Source organism: Engraulis encrasicolus, chromosome 1 (assembly GCF_034702125.1).
Source record: "Engraulis encrasicolus isolate BLACKSEA-1 chromosome 1, IST_EnEncr_1.0, whole genome shotgun sequence".
NCBI classification, from domain to species: Eukaryota; Metazoa; Chordata; class Actinopteri; order Clupeiformes; family Engraulidae; genus Engraulis; species Engraulis encrasicolus.
The window spans coordinates 2,123,533-2,140,282 of NC_085857.1; the positions used below are offsets into that span (position 1 = coordinate 2,123,533).

Consider the following 16,750-nt stretch of genomic DNA (forward strand, 5'->3'; position numbering starts at 1 on the left):
TGGCGCCTGAACCGGACTTTTGACGTACATTTTCACATTCACCCTCAGTAGGCTAGGGGGCGTCACGTTACAGAATGGCGCCTGAACAGGGACTAGTACTCATAACAGGGACTGAACTAAATTGACAGACTCTGATGTGATCATGATTCATGCATGGACAATTCACTTGAACATTGAATATTTCGTCTTGCTGAATGCAAACTGTTTTCAGGTGGAGCTGATTAATTGTCTATTTCTGTGGCTACAACTAACTGTGGACAATTGAAACTGAACTGAAGTGTTGCATTGCATTGAATGGACAATTATATTGAAAAGGACTGAACTTGGACTGCTTTCAGTGGCTTATATAGCCTAAGTGGGTTTAAAACAATTTCTAAGAAAAATAATCACTGAAAAAATGGCACATTGACAAAAAAGGCACTTTGGAGAAAAAAATGTCTCTTTAAAAAAATGCATAGTGATTTTGTAACCTGTTAAAAATATTGGATGTGCTTAAATGTGAACAAAACCGTTATGTTGATGGTGCATTGAGTTAATGATTTGGGAGATTATTCATATGCATTATTGCTGTAATTCCCATTCGTTTGTATACACTCACAACAGCACATATCTACAACTGATTCACATACACACACATCCTTGCTTTGACCTGCTAGGCACTTCAGCCACTATGTCCATCAACGTTCTCTCTGTTCCACCACGGAACGCCCTTTTCATACCAATCCAACCTCCTCTCCCTCTGGTCTCTTTTGGAGTATTGAACACCAGAAGTCAAGTGGAGTGGGATATGGATTTTAATGCAACACAAAAGAACATTGAAACACTAGGAAAGAACATCAAAATAGAACTCAGTGCAATGCTGGATAACATGAGAATATTCTTTGTGGATTTTAAGCAGCAACTGCAGCAGCTGACTGAAATTCGGGGCTGGGTGGATCAGCTCAGACATGACCTCCAGGTTCATCATGTCAACCTGCAGGGTGACCACCAGGTGGCCTCGAGACTCAGTGAATCCCCAGGTAGACCACCTGCAACTTGCTGTGCTCCAGAAGCATCTCCAGCTGCAGGTCGAGGTGGTGCTTGTCTCTTCACCTCTGTGCAACCGGAGTCGGACATGCAGCCTACTTCTCCAGTTCGCCTCCCAGTCTCCATGTCTACAGTGCATGCAGAGCAGCAGAGGTGCCTGTAGCAACCCAATGTAAGTAGGCTGCCGGATGTGAGTGCCCGGATATCCGCCAGAGTATTTGCATGCATTTGCATTCATTTCCACCATCAGGAATGCTTTGCGGTACCACAGCTACCCTATGTGAGTCGCGCTGTGTCGCCTGACGGTCCCTTCTATAATATGATTGTAGCCTACCGTAACAACTCGGCCTCGGCCCCCGCCGCAAATATCCACCACACCACCACGGGTCCTCTGGTGACCGTTTTAGGATCTTTTTTTCATATCCAATACTTGCACATTAAGAGTGACATGTTGAATTTAGGGTGGCCAAACCATGCCATGTCATGTTCACATTATCACACGATCACATTATTTAAACAGCTCGTGTAAACAGTTATCCTGAGTGCCCGTGTCTTTTTGGAGATCGGAGGCTTGATGAGCAAAGAGATGGGAGAGAAAGTAGTTGTGCGCGCGCACACACAGCTGCACAATATCCACCGGACTCGAATTTACTGGCTCCAATATTTCAGCGTCCCGTTTGATTCTGTTGCCTACTGACACTTTTAAGTTTAGTAGCACAATCAAATGAATAGGCTATGTCTAAATTATATAGGCTGCAGTCTCCCATGTGCCTAGTTTCACGTGTTGTTGGCACCACCAAATAATCTGCTCAATATGCGGCATAACTTTTCGAGTGCTACATTTAGACCGGGTAAAGTATCGAGCATGGTCTGTCCCTTCAATAATATTAAGATTGTCCCGTAACAACTCGGTCTCGGGCCCCGCCGCAAGTATCCTCCACCACGAAGGTCCTCTGATGTTGTGACCGTTTTAGGATATTTTCATATAATACAGAAATAAGTGCGTGCGTGCGCGCGCGCCTCTGACTGTATCTAGACACGGAGGGAGAATGGCTCCAATATGTATATTCTGCGCCCAGTTTAATTCTGCACTGACACTTTTAAATGTAGGCTACATGGCACAATCAAATGAGTAGTCTATGTCTAAATGTACTAGGCAGGCTCTAGTCACCAATCTGCTTGTTGTTTCGGCATCACCAATAATAATGGCACTATGCGGCATGGATCGCGTGTTGTTTTTGCACCACCAAATAATAACTACAGTTACTACACACAATATGCGGCATAGACCTAGCTGCTGTTTTCTAACTCAGAGAGAAGGCTATGCCCAGATATTCTTTTAACTTGTAGGATATCCTGATGTTATGTTTCACTAATGTAAGGAGTAAAACTCAGAAACTTTCCGAGTGCTAGCTACATTTAGACTGGTAAACTCGTGACTTTAATGCCTTCCGAAACGGGCTATTCCAGTGTCTGTGACAGTGCATCTATTTTAGGCTATACTGTGCAAAACTTTTTATTTAACGTTGCGAATGGAGGATGATTTGCTTAGACACGCACGTGCTTCGGAGCAGCTAGAACTGTGCAAGATGACTGCTGCAGGTTTCAGCTCAGTCCTCCTGTATAATAAAAACAAAATAATGCCGACGAGAAAGTAACGCCGTTATCTTTTGATGGATTCCCTTTGGGTGCCCGGTTGAGACAGTTTAATTTTCACACCCAAATCAATTCGGTTTTATAATTTAATTGTATAATTTTGTATTATTTTGATGTGATTGGTCACCGGGCCTATTCTTTTGATTGGGAGATCAAGGAACTCTGGTGTCGCCGAAACGGCGATGTGCTGTGGGCTCTTTACGCACGGCAACTATGTCCCTTCCATCTTCAGTCAGACTCAAATCGGACAGAAATCAAGTAGCTGAGGTTAAACTGTCGTAAATACACGTCCGATATCGGGTAGCTGCGGTAAAATAGACGTAAATACTCGGGCGGATATCCGGCCACTCACATCCGGCAGCCTACTTACATTGGGTTGCTACAGTGCCCTGTGATCCAGCGCATCCTGCACTCCATCGGCGAAGGCTGTAAAGACTAGGGTGGCCATCGGTCTGTTTTTACGACCTGTTTGCGACGTCCGTGTGTCCCTCTCTTTGACTTTCCTCTCCTACTTGCCTTATGCTTACTGGCCTCGAGATGCGAGGCAACGTCATTGACACAAACTAGACTGACAGTCGCTCGTGTTTCCGATATCTGCGGCCGCCATGTTACTCCAGTTACTCCAGAACAAAAAATTGACTATATTGCTTTAGCCTAATGTCAGGGAAATCTGCACGCGATTTGTGTTATTTGCGGTCCATAGTCTACGTGAAATAACTTGCTTTGACTGAGTGTATGAAAGTGAAATAAGGTTGCTATATTATTGTCTCCTACTGTTTGTTTCCCCCATTTTTTCCCTGCACTGGCAACGTATGGTGCAAGTAAGTTTGTCCGCTGAATGCATTACAACGAGGGCTCTCTTTGCAAACAGGGCAAAAACAGAGCATTTCTGCATGTGCGCTTTGTCTGTATTTTGAGCTCGTGTTGTTGCTATGGTTATCCAAGCGTCCGTCTGCATGAAAAAAAAAAGTTGACAGAAGCGGTCGCCTCTCGTTTTAAAACACCGCTGATAAAAACACTCCTGACCAACTTTGAGTAAAGTAAATCAAATAACTTGTTGGCTATTATAGGCCCACGCATGCATGGCTACCCAAAATACATGAAAACATAGGCCTATTTATGAAATAGCCTAATAGATAATTTAGATAGTCTGTCGTAACCTGCCGTCTCCGATACAACATTAGGTTAGTGGTAGCCTACTGATGACTCCTTTATTGGAGTGAGATAATGACATGCGAAATCCTTCCCAAGCTTTACAAGTAAAACTGTTGTTGGCAGCTGCGTTTGTCTGAGGTAAGATGGCAGCGCTGCTCCCTGATTTCTGCCTACAGTTTAGAAAGCCGACTTCACTGTTTTCTCCACGGAGGCGGTGAGGCGGCAACTCGAAGCAATGGGTACGGCGCGAGGACGCAAGGTTAGAAAGTTAAGGGGCGGGGTTGTCCGGCCGAAGTCCGGACAGCTGGTCACCCTAGTGAAGACACAAGCCGGAAGTATGCTGTGTCTGCAGGTGTGGTGTATAGGAAGACCCAATCTGGTCAGTACAGACTTTACATTCCCTCTACACTGGTGGAAACTGTCCTGCGTGCTCACACACAACCAGAGCACCAGGGGTTGTTTAAGACTTTCTATCGTTTGCACAGTGCTGTTTTTTGGCCTAACCTGTGGAGTTCATTAAAGAGCTTCCTTAGGGCCTCTCCAAAGACTGACACTGGCGGCAGAGGACTACCTTCAACTGCAGCTCTATGTGAATCCACTGTTACAGACTGTGGTGCACTTCAGGACATTAATGTTTGTAGTCCAACAGCAGCTTTAGTCCAGAGTTCTGACAAAGCAGAAGAACTTTATTCACTTTCTGTATTTAAAATGTTTCACACACTTGTTCCTCATACCAGGACCAGTAGCAGTGATGACGGACCCTTCTCCACTGACTCTTCAGAAGATGAGGCTGACATTATGTGCTACCCTGGGTGGTGAGTTTCATCCAACCTACGGTTGTCTTTCCAAGGGGGGGAGAGTGTAGCGGACCGCCCCTCTGACTTGGCCAGTCAGGGGACTGTGCTACCTTTTCTTCACTACACTTCCCAGCGAACACCACGGCGCTCCGAGTCATGCGGGGAGTGGCCTCTTGTTAAATAGCCCAAGTTCAAGATCAATGGCGGGTGAGACTGTTCTGCAATTACAGCGCGTGCAGAGAAGCAGAGCGAGAGAGAAGAAGAGGAAAAGTGTGCGCCATGAAGAGAAGTTTCGCACAACCGTCGCACGTTTCCAGTTCCATTCCTTGTGCCGGATGAACGGAGTAAAAGTCAAGTTATGAAGAGGATTCTCGTGTGCTGTTCGGCAAGGTGAAACCCACGCAGACCTGGGCGACTCCGACAACGCTGGAGTCGTTGTTCTCGTGCACCTGTGTCGGCGTGCAGACCTGGAGGCATCCTCAGATCATATTCGCTGTCTGGACAAATCCTGGATCAGGGCGAACAGAACACTTGAACACAACGGACGGTAAACTTCATCTTCGTGCACCTGGCTCTTCCTCCACTCTCAAACTCGTTGCTGCTCTTACAGCTCTCATCCCAGCCATCTCTCCACACACACACACACACACACACACACACACACACGCACACACGCACACCCAACACGCACATAATTAGGCCTATGGACCTTTACAGACTAGCCTATATTTATGTTTGTGTTTATTATTTTCGAAACCTTGAATGCCTTGTTTGAAATGATGAAATCGTGATCACTAAAAGAAAAGATAACTCTTGTGTTGAACTGATTTATTTGTGTTTGGTAAATATTTTGTGTTAAATGCTGACGTGGCATTCCTTAACCTTAACATTTGGTAGTTTGTTAAACTGCCTGGCGCCTGAACCAGACTTTTGACGTACATTTTCACATTCACCCTCAGTAGGCTAGGGGGCGTCACGTTACAGTATCTAAATGATCTTGTCTGTCCCTGGTCAAAATAACTCTGGTTTATCCCGTTACGCGAGGAGAGCTTCAACAATAACGCCATTGTGTATATACTTATCAATTAGTTCTCACTGCTTGTTTTGTCTTTGTTTACCATAGTCCAAAGAAATATATAAACATTGTTTTTTATTCAACACATATTTTAAGTGTATACTAGAACTGTTTAGAGCTGTCCAATGGTTTGAAAGCCGCACTCTGCTCAACGCAGCGTGACATAACACAAAACTGCACAGCCGGGTATTGGTTGGGAATTGGTATAAAAGACATGCATTGGCTATGAGAGCTAACTCCATGCCAAAGAAGCTTCAGAACAGCATTGTTTACGAATTGTGAAGTGAAGGTCAATAATAACTGTAAAATACCACTGCCCTCCCCAGACAGCAATTAGATTTGGGCCGGGTCCGTTTTCAAGTCAGCAGATCCGCATAGCAGTCACAGTCATTTTGCCGATCAGCGGCAGCTCCGATCCGGAGCAGTAGTTTGACAGTCAGTTTTGAAGGCTCCTGGCGGATGCGGGCCAAATAAGCAATCCGGACGCGCCATAATAAAATAATTCAGTCCGATTTGAAGGCGCGTGGCGGGTGCGGGCCACATAAGCAAATCCGGACGCGCCAAAACTGAATTTGTTCCCCAACTGTCACTTTCCTGGAACCCTCAGAGAGAGCCCGTTCTTCAGTTTACCTCAGCTGAACTCAACTATCCGCTTGTGTCGCGTCTCGTCCAACACTGCACTGTCTGTCATGACTTGATTATTCAATGGTAAGTAATTCTTTAACTACTATGGTAGAAGTAAAATACACTCGTTCACCGTCGCCACTTACTCTTTCAGCGTTTTAGTCCAGTGAGTTAATTACCTCCTCTGTTATGTCGTGAAATGGCTTGGCCGAGCACTGAATCATAACACCGCAGCATCGTGCTAACTTGCTGCTGTCTTTGTGGCTGGCTGGCTGTGGCATCATAAGCTTTTGATGAACCCACTGAAAATGTGCCATAATCGGGCTATTTGAGTCCATTTTAGCGGCATTAGCAGTAATGGTGATAATCTTTTATGAAGCTAACATCCCAAACATACCCTATCAACACGGGACAAAGGTAGGGTAGTTTCTAGTCGACTAGCACTACTAGTTCTGTAACTAGGACCGCTGTGATTTGTATAACATTCGCCAAAAAAGCTAGGTATAGGTGCGAGTGTGATGTACATGATATGTTCGATTATTTTCAATCAATTTCTGATGGCTTAATAATCACCGTATCCATGTTGTGCCGCCGGCAGCAAACATTCTGTGTTGTGCTATTAGCTCACCTTGAGCTGAATTCATTTGACATCACGCAGTTTGTAACTCCTTGATTGTTGTAGCCCATTTACACAAATCCTAAATGGTCGTAATGTTATCTTAATAACTGCATTGTGATATAGGCTATAACCTGGATAGGCTTCATCAAAATACTGTGCATTAAAGCTCACGCATGTTGTATGCAAAACGTTCAAACTTTTTTTTGTCTTTCTTTTCCTCTATGCTTTGGGCTGGGTAGAATTGTACGGTAGGTACAGCCATTCCTTGATCGACCCGACACCAACATTAGGCCTACTCGATGTGTATGAAGCAAGCTGCCTCTGCATCAAGTGAGAGAAGAAGCCGCCACTGAAAAGCTTTTTGGACTGTCATTTGAAGGTATGAGCCGAGAGTTGTAAACATGGATGCCAATTGTACAATATATTTTCACAGTGAAATCCCAATAACTATTATTCATAATTATTTATTCTTTTTCTGCTACAGGATACAAATGAATGGACAGGAATTCTGCTCTGTGGCGTTGGTCTCACTATTTATTCAAGAAGCCCTTGGACACCACCAGAATGTATGAAGTAAGTTGTCTTTATGTTATGCATTAAAGCCCATGCATGCTGGCACGCGTGCAATCCCCCTCTCACTCACACACACACACTTGTTGTACAGCACTCAATAAGAGCTTGCCTGATGCTGTTGTTTGGTGGCTTGAATGTGCATAGAATACCTACTGTCTACTTGAATAGGTTCATTGTATGTTCTATGTATTTCTATGACAAACTTTCAAACTTTTTGTGTTTCTTTTTCTCTTTGCTTTGGGTAGAATTGTAAACAGTAGGCACAGTCATTCCTTCATCGACCTGGCATCAACATCGCTCGATGTGTATGAAGCTGCAAGTGAGAGAAGAAGCCGCCACTGAACACCTTTTTGGACTGTCATGTGAGTGTATGAGCTGACAATTTAACTTCTTTAACTGTTGATTCTGCTAAGACCTATGTAAGTGGCATGATAATGTCTCATTTACACTAATGTATGTCAAGCTGGTCTCAGGCTAACAAGACTACCATGAAATCTTAAAGTTTTGGACAGACGTCCGTCTCAATTTCACCATTGTGTTGTGCCATACTGGACAAGTATTACTTGCTCAGTTTTGACAACCTAATTATTCTATATTCTGCTGTGCGACTTGTGCACAAAATTATTCAAAATTCTTCTGCTCCACCACCTCTGAAAACTTTTATCCATCCTTGCTCTGAACATATTAGCAGAACAACTAGATCTACCACCAGAGGAAATAGTAGCCTCCCAAGCCGGGTAACAGCATACATTTGCACAATCTGTGTTTGCAGAGCAACTAAATAATGGAATGCCCTTCCCACCCACATAAAAGGCATTACAAACTTTTATTCATTCTCACTTGGAGTGAAGAAATGGCTTTCATGTACCCAGTCTGGTCACCACTAATAGTTTTGCACATACCTGTTTTGACACTGAGCATATGGTAGTTTTTACATATGACATATTTAGTGTGTGTGTGTTATATGTTTTCTTACCTGCCCAGGGAATGCAGATGGAAATTAGCTTTTAGCTATAATGTGGTGCAGGTCATCTTTTTTTTTTTACTATGTAACTAATGTACTTTGCACATGGTCCCTGATGAAATAAACCAATAAACTAAACTAATTGTAAACATGGATGCCAATTGTACTATATATTTTCACAGAGAAATCCCAATAACTATTATTCTTAATTATTTATTCTTTTTCTGCTGTAGGACTCAAATGAAAGGACAGGACTTCTACTCTGCTGGGTCGGCCTCACTACATATTCAAGAAGCTCTCGGACGTCATCAGAATGTACTAAGTAAGTTGTTTTTATGTTATGCATTAAAGCCCATGCATGCTGGTGCGTGCACTCTCTCACTCTCACTTACTCTCTCTCTCTCTCACACACACACACACACACACACACACACACACACACACACACACACACACACACACACACACACACACACACACACACACACACACACACACTTGTTGTACAACACTCAACCAGAGCTTGCCTGATGCTGTTCTTTGGTGGCCTGAAAGTGCATGGAATACCTACTGTCTACTTGGCTAGGTTGACTGTATGTTCTGTGTACAGGGTCATGTTCCCACAGCCCAATGGCCCCACAGCTTATTCCTGCTGCTCCATGTTCCCACATTTTAAAGAAATTATTCAAATACACAGTGCACAGCAATAATGAGTATACCCCTGTTGAAAAGTAACATTTTGAACACATAAGTTATTCCCAAAAACGCTCATAGAGTAAGTGTAATACAACATCTTTTGAGCTTTAGAAAATTAAGGCCAATTGTATAACTTAAATGACATATTTGCCCATTTTTGTGAAATTATGCTGGTGCAAAAGTGAGTACCCGCCTATCATAGTGTCTGAGAAGGGGCCGTGTTGGCCTGAATTGTCTCGAAATTTAAAGGGATTTAAAGGGAGGTCATTGTTGTGCGTTTTATCCTTGCCTTGCATTTAACTTTTACATTTTGAGTCGGCACCTGGCTATAATTGATGTGTGTGAGATTCGAATGAAATCCTATAGGAAGTATCATGATCTGTTTCAGTAGTTACAGTACATGTTGACAAGCATTTCTTTTGGTGAAATTCAGCTTCCTACTGTTGATGGCACCCACACAGCTCCAAGCCATGCCACTCCCACTACCATACTTGACTTTCAGCATGAGGCACTTTCCTTTGTACACATCGCTTTTTACCACCACACATGTTTGACACCATCTAAAGCCAATTCGTTTATCTTGATGTCATTAGATCAGAGGACATGGTTCCAGTAACCCATATCCTTAGTTTGTTTGACTCTGATGAGACCATGATAAACAAATTTGCATTTGATGCCGTCAAGCATGTGTGCCATTGACTGAAATGTTAAATACATCATTGCCGCGAATACATTTCTAACCAAATATTAAACATTGACATGTTATTTAGAAAGTCGAGAATTTTAACTGATTTGATATGACGATATGACCTGTTTCTTTTTTTCTGAAGAGAATGGTGATTTCATCACAATCTTCTAATTTTGTGAGTTACTTAATTCATGGTTTCTTGAAGCCAAAAATATGCAAGAATAAACAAATTATTGGCATAGTTTAAAATGTGGGTCGTGAATCTATAATCTATGAAAGTGTAACATTATTGATGGAATTATGGAAATAAATAAACATTTTCATGATAGTCTAATTTTTTGGCCAGCACCTGTAAGCTTATGTGTCAGTTCATTCACAATCGTATGTAATTTGTGCCTGCACATACATCTGCATATTAAGTCTAACGTTTCCCTTCTGCTTTGTGTGCTTTTTAATATCTTACAGTGTGAAGAGGCAACAAGGGAGAGATGAACGCTATCAAAAATGTGGAGATGGATCTGGCAGCCGACCGCTTTGGCACACACCCAACAAGAAACAAAACAATAAAGAATACTAAAATGCATAATTTGTAACCAGCTCATTTTTTAAAAACATTGTTTGCTCTTGCTTGAAGGTGCACTGTGTAAAATTGTGGCCAGAGTAGGTATTGCATCTATGGTGCTCATTGAAACTGTGCTGTCTACTGCTAATTTAGATTTTTGCATGAATACCAAAGTATAGTGAGTTTTGCAGCTAAAAATGTCTATTTCTGGAAATTCAAAATGGCGGACCATGGAGAAAATCCCCCTTTTCATGTATGAAAAGTGCAAATTTACCAGTCATGTTGAATACTTTGGTGGTGGTAAATATCTGTTAAAAAGTTAACATTTGTGAATGGGCATAATGAATTCTGGAAATGAATAACTAACAATATTACACGGTCCACCTTTAAATACAAATCCGGATCAGGCCCAGATAAGGTCCGGATATGGGCCAGATGAGCCCCAACTATGTATTACGGATCAGGGCCAGATCATGGTCAGATATGTATTACGGACCTGGGCCAGATCTGGCCCAGGTCCAACCACAAATTCCAAACATGTGGATTGGACCTGGGCCAGATCCATTCCGGATCCATAATCCGGACCTGTTCCAGCTCAGCGCCATTGTAAAATAAGAAACCGGGCCAGACCAGGATTGCGGACTTGGCCCAAATGCCTGCCAACATCTGTCACAGATCTGGGCCAGACCCATTTTGCTGTCTGGGTCTAGTATTAACAGGGTTACTGGCTCAGAACAGATTGCACAACTCTGGAGCAAACATGAAGATATTTTGAACTGTGTTAAGAGTGAAGAGTTTAAGGTGGGTAATGTAACTTTTAATGATGATGTGATTATTACAAGTGATGAGGTGCAATATGCCATTGAGAAGCTTTTGATGCATGGAATACTACCTGAAACGATGATGTCGATTAAAGACAAAACTAGCAATATTTCCAGCATCGATAATTACCAGTCAGTTGCTCTGGCTAGCATTATTTCTAAGGAGGGTAGAAGGGATTATTTTAGATGGGCTCAGTGATCATGTAACCACAGACAGCCTTGACTTAACCTGACCTTCACTTTAAGGTCCCAAGATGGACAACTGCCCGCTAGGACATTATTTGTAAATTGTAATGTCCCCATGATTCATGCACTTTTGGTGAATTTTATGTATAGATTTATGGGTAGACTTGTTGGGTCAAACAATGGTAGGTCTACAATATCAGCACTTTCTGTTACCAGGCACTCTCTGAAATGTGGAAGCACTGGTAAAGATGTCATTGTCTATATATATATAATGACCTGGGGCCTCATGTACAAAGCTCACTTACGGACAAAAAAGCTACTTAAGTTGTTTTCCACGGTCACGGTCAGATGTACTAAAACAGACTAGACGTGGAAAACTGCGCATCTCCACGCGAATTTCAGGGCTGCTGTGGAAGTTTCCGTAAGCGTGGAAGTTGCCGTAAGTGGTGCATTGCGTCTTTTTGGCGGCACACAGAGGCATGCAGCGCAACTACATGTGTTGTACGCGGTCGGAAATATTGCAGAGATGCAGCCAGTTAAACGTGAATTTTAATGTTGATGCGCGTGATTTAAAAAAAAGAAGAAGAAACACCTCAACCATATTATTGTTAAGATGGTTGGTTTAAATGCTGGTTAAAATGAAACAGAGTCATGAAACTATCCTGGAATTGGATTTTCCCTTTTAAATTGGCTACCTCCGCAACAGCGCCTTCACCTTGCATCATGAAATATCTTTCCCGCGTTCCCCTTCCCGCGTTCCCCCTTTCCAATTCGTTCAACCAATGAATGCACATGAATGGGTCTGTTCATACTAATTAGAATATTCATATAGAATATTTAAGGGAGGAGGCAAGGCGGAGACTTGGGCCCGCGTGTGCTCGTGCATGTGCGCAAGATTTCACGGCAAAACCTGGTTACGCATGTATTGATACATCCGGATTTTTTTGTCCGTAAGTAACTTTCAAGATTTTCGCGCCCGCACTTTCTTGGTAGGAAATCCACGCACTTCTTTGTACATGAGGCCTGGTGTTTGTGATATACCGATGTGTTATTTATGTCTTTTTTATGGAACACTCTGAGTCTATAATACAGTTTTCAATTCCATTAAAACATTATGTCCATATGTCCATATGTGATTTGCTGTGTGATTCATTCCTTTGAATGATAAAGTGCCTCTACTACTCTACTGCAGATGTCCTCATTGGTCTTTACAAACACATTACTATACATTGCACTATAAATGCCTGGACACTGCAGAAACACTGGAAAAATAGAGATGGTGACCGATTATTACAAAAAAAGGACTTAACACATTTGTCACTGAAAATGGATAAATTAGCTCAGTAGATTTAACACTTAAAATAATGAATAATTTAAAAAAGCTTTATAAAGAATGTCCGACTGAATTTCAACACCCCAATGAAAAGGGAGGAAAAATAAATCATCTCCACTAAATCGTCTTCACTTGTTCTGGGTCTTCCTCACATTGTCAGAGTGGGTAAGCATCACAGCCAAGAAGTGAAGCTAACAGAGAGGAGAATGGAGGTGGGCTCCTCCCCTGGTTGCCTGGTGGTCTATTGATGTTCATACTCCCTGGCTCACCCACACACGCATGCACACGTGGGCACACACACACGCACACACACACACACACACACACTCACTCTCTCTCCCACGCATGCACACACACACACACACACACACACACACACACACACACACACACACACACACACACACACACACACACACACACACACCATTGACTCAGTAAGGAATGGACACTCAAGGCAAACGTGACATTTCAAAGGTGAAACATGCTGTCCACTGTTATATTTCAGAAGAACACTGAAAATGGGAAGTTAAAAGTTCTCCAAAGACCTGAAGCCAAGGCCTGCACACTTTTAAAGGGGAGAGTGGCAATAAAACAAAATACATGTCCAAATACATCTGAGTTCATGTGTGTAAAATAAATACAAAATAATGGTTTTATGGGTGAAAAGGTGACCAAGAAACATGTTTTTCTTCTGCTACTGTCTGACCATTCTAGAAAACAAAATTGTAGGTATAGAATTGCATGGAATTTTCCATTTAGAACAAAATCAACCCTACCCCTGTAACACAGTGTGCTAAACTGTTCACAGTAAGTACTGTAGTTAGTTTTTTAAATCAGCTTATTCACTGTTGTATGTTACTAACCAGCCTTATGTACACCTGCCAGTGCTGAGAGATAGGACACTGAATCGCAAGTGACAAAACTCGTTGGCATCGGCAGCGGGCCCCGTGAAAAAACAAGATATATTTTTAATTAATGGATAGGTTTTATACATACTATTTTTTCAAGGGCAATTTTGAAAATTTGTCCTCTAGGTCATACGACTAACCTCCGTTTCCACCTCCAGTCCTCCGTACACCCTGATCTCGACCTGCACAGAGTAGTGCATGCTACAGACAAAAATCACTGGCGACATCCGGTATGCAAGAAGGGCAAATACATGAGCACAAAGGATTATGAAAGACGCATTCCATCCTAGTCACTCCATGTTCGAAAGGCTGCCCTCAGGGAAACGACTACGTTCCATAAGATGTAGAACAGAGAGACTGCGTACGAGTTTTTTTCCTCGAGCCATCCGCTTTTTAAATGATTAAGACAATAACTATTTTTAATTATTTTTTATTTTATTTTATTATTTTTATTTTTTTATTTTTTACCATTCAATTCACATTTCACTGCCAATTGTGCTTGCACAAGGAAGCACGTGACAAATAATAATAAAAAAAATCTTGAATATTGTCACACCTCTCCTCTCCCCAGCCATTGAGTGCTTTCAAAGGGACACGTGTCCTCTCTGGCCCTGGGGTGGCATTCTCAAAAGCGTCTTTGCTAACGATGGTAGCAAAGTCCTTCGTAAGAGCAACTCTTTCTCGACAGCGACGCTCACCACTAAATCCAAGGGAATCGTGTTACGTCTTAAGATGGTCTTAAGACGGTCTTAAGACGGTTAGAAATGACAAGTATCGAGAAACGAACCCCTAGTCATGGTCATCAGTTGTGGTTTTCCTTCTCCATGATAATAGGTTGCTGATGATGGTGTTGAGAGGCAGTGGCTGTGGCTATAGGGCCTGGGAACTGTAACATATTCATGCATGGGGACCACAGGAGCATGCGTGGGGGCACACACACACGCACACACACACACACACACACACACACACACACACGCACACACACACACACACGCACACACACACACACACACACACACACACACACACACACACACACAAAGCTTTCCCACCACCTCCGAGCCAGTGTTGAACTCCTCCTTGGCCTTGCCGTCTCCACCATCTCTCAACACCCACCACCCCAAATCTCCACCTCCCACCTGCCCACCTGCCTGCACCACCTTCACCTGCCTGCACCACTTCCCTCCACCTTGCTCTGCTCCCACCATGAAGAAGCAATTAGGCCACTTGATAGGAATTCATTAACATTTTAATGAAGAGTGGAATAGAATGGGGGACTGCAGCAGTCGCACACTGTGGCCCTCCCATAGGGATACTCTGGACCAGTGGCCACATAAAGAGAAGGAGAGAGGGAAAGAGGGACGGATAGAGGAAAGGAGAGAGGAGAAAATAAGAGAACAAAGCGCATAGGTAGAGAGAAGTGAAGGAGGAGAGGGAGAAAAAAAGAAAGGGATGGAGGGATGAGGGACTAGGAGTCGTGGCTGAGGCAGGAGAAAATGAGAGCTTTGGCAGCTCATGGAGGGAAACACACAGGACCGGATTAAGATGGCCTGGGGCCCCTAGGCTACAGGTTGCTGAAGGCAAATTCTGTGACAAATTTACATAGACAGTGTCATAATTATTAATTATGAGCTAGGGAATTGAGTATAACATGTCTACCAACTGCATTGAACGCAACATATACGTTTTTCAATATTGCATCTTGTAACAATTCTGTATTTTTCACTTTTGGTCAATCAGGGACCCCTGGCAGGTGGGACCCCCTAGACTGCAGCACTAGCCTGCACGTTCATCCGGCTAGGAGTCATGTGGTGTGGCAGTGGCAGGACAAAATAAGAGGTGTGGCAGCTCATGGAGGGAAGAAACACTAGGAGAGAGGTGACAGACAGGAGAAAAAGAAGGGAGAGGAAAAGGAGAGAGTACTGTAGAGGGAAAGAGATGATAAGGCTAAAGGGAGGAGAAAAATGAAGAGGAGAAGAGAGATATAGACTATTTGGATAACGAGAGGAGCACCGACACCTGTGGAACTTCCTTATTACCGTCGCCGAGACAAAGTCGGCGAAGGTTATGTTTTGACCGCTGTGTATTTATTTATTTGTGAATATGTTTGTTTGTTTGTACTTCGTATAACTCAGACAGAACTGAGCCGATTTTTATGAAAATTAGTGGGATGATTGGTCATGACCCAAGGAACAATCGATTACTTTTTGGGAGTGATTGGGTCAAAGGTCAAGGTCAAGGTCACGAAAAGGTCAAAAACGTAAATTGAGCCGATTTTTATGAAATTTAGTGGGATGATTGGTCATGACCCAAGGAACAATCGTTTACTTTTTGGGAGTGATTGGGTCAAAGGTCAAGGTCAAGGTCACGAAAAGGTCAAAAACGTAAATTGAGCCGATTTTTATGAAATTTAGTGGGATGATTGGTCATGACCCAAAGAACAATCAATTACTTTTTGGGGGTGATTGGGTCAAAGGTCAAGGTCAAGGTCACAAAAAGGTCAAAAACGTTTTTGCTGCATGCTGAATTGAATAAGAGGTCAAGACTGGGCCAAAAATGTAATATTACGATATTCCGGTCCGATTTAAATGAAACTAACACCAAAATTTGGAGAATGTTATGCCCCACACTCTGAAGATGGCCAGAAAAAAAAAAGTGGCGTAGGCGAAGGTTTGCGCTCTACCGAGTGCCCGTTCTAGTTGGGCTTGTTTTTGATGGAGTGACGCTTTTGCTATGCAGCGCTTATGCACACTTTAGCAGTTTGATGCATTCTGGTTAGATTCACATCACTGCTCCGTCAGAAACAAGCCCAATGAGGAAGATACAGAAACTCTAAGGGGAGGTGGCAGAGAGAAGAGGAGAGGAGAGGAGAGAGGGCTAGAGAGGAGAAAAGAGGAAATGTAGAGGATGAGAGCAATAGGTTATTTGGATGAGGTCAGAACAGAGTACCACTGGCAGAACTCCTTTTTCCTTCATGACTTAGCTTTAGGCCCCACATTAGCATTGATTCACCTGTCCAGGAACAACAGTTGGAAGATAACAATGCCCCATTAACATGGTA

The 16,750-nt window shown here is 43.0% G+C and overlaps 1 long non-coding RNA gene across 1 annotated transcript; it reads left to right on the forward strand.

Annotated features, from left to right (window-relative positions):
• The first annotated feature begins 7,443 nt into the window (after positions 1–7,443).
• Positions 7,444–10,459, forward strand: LOC134458471 (uncharacterized). The gene is made up of 4 exons (XR_010036633.1): positions 7,444–7,525; positions 7,771–7,887; positions 8,723–8,811; positions 10,339–10,459. It is a non-coding gene; the product is annotated as an uncharacterized LOC134458471 (long non-coding RNA).
• The last annotated feature ends 6,291 nt before the right edge of the window (positions 10,460–16,750 follow it).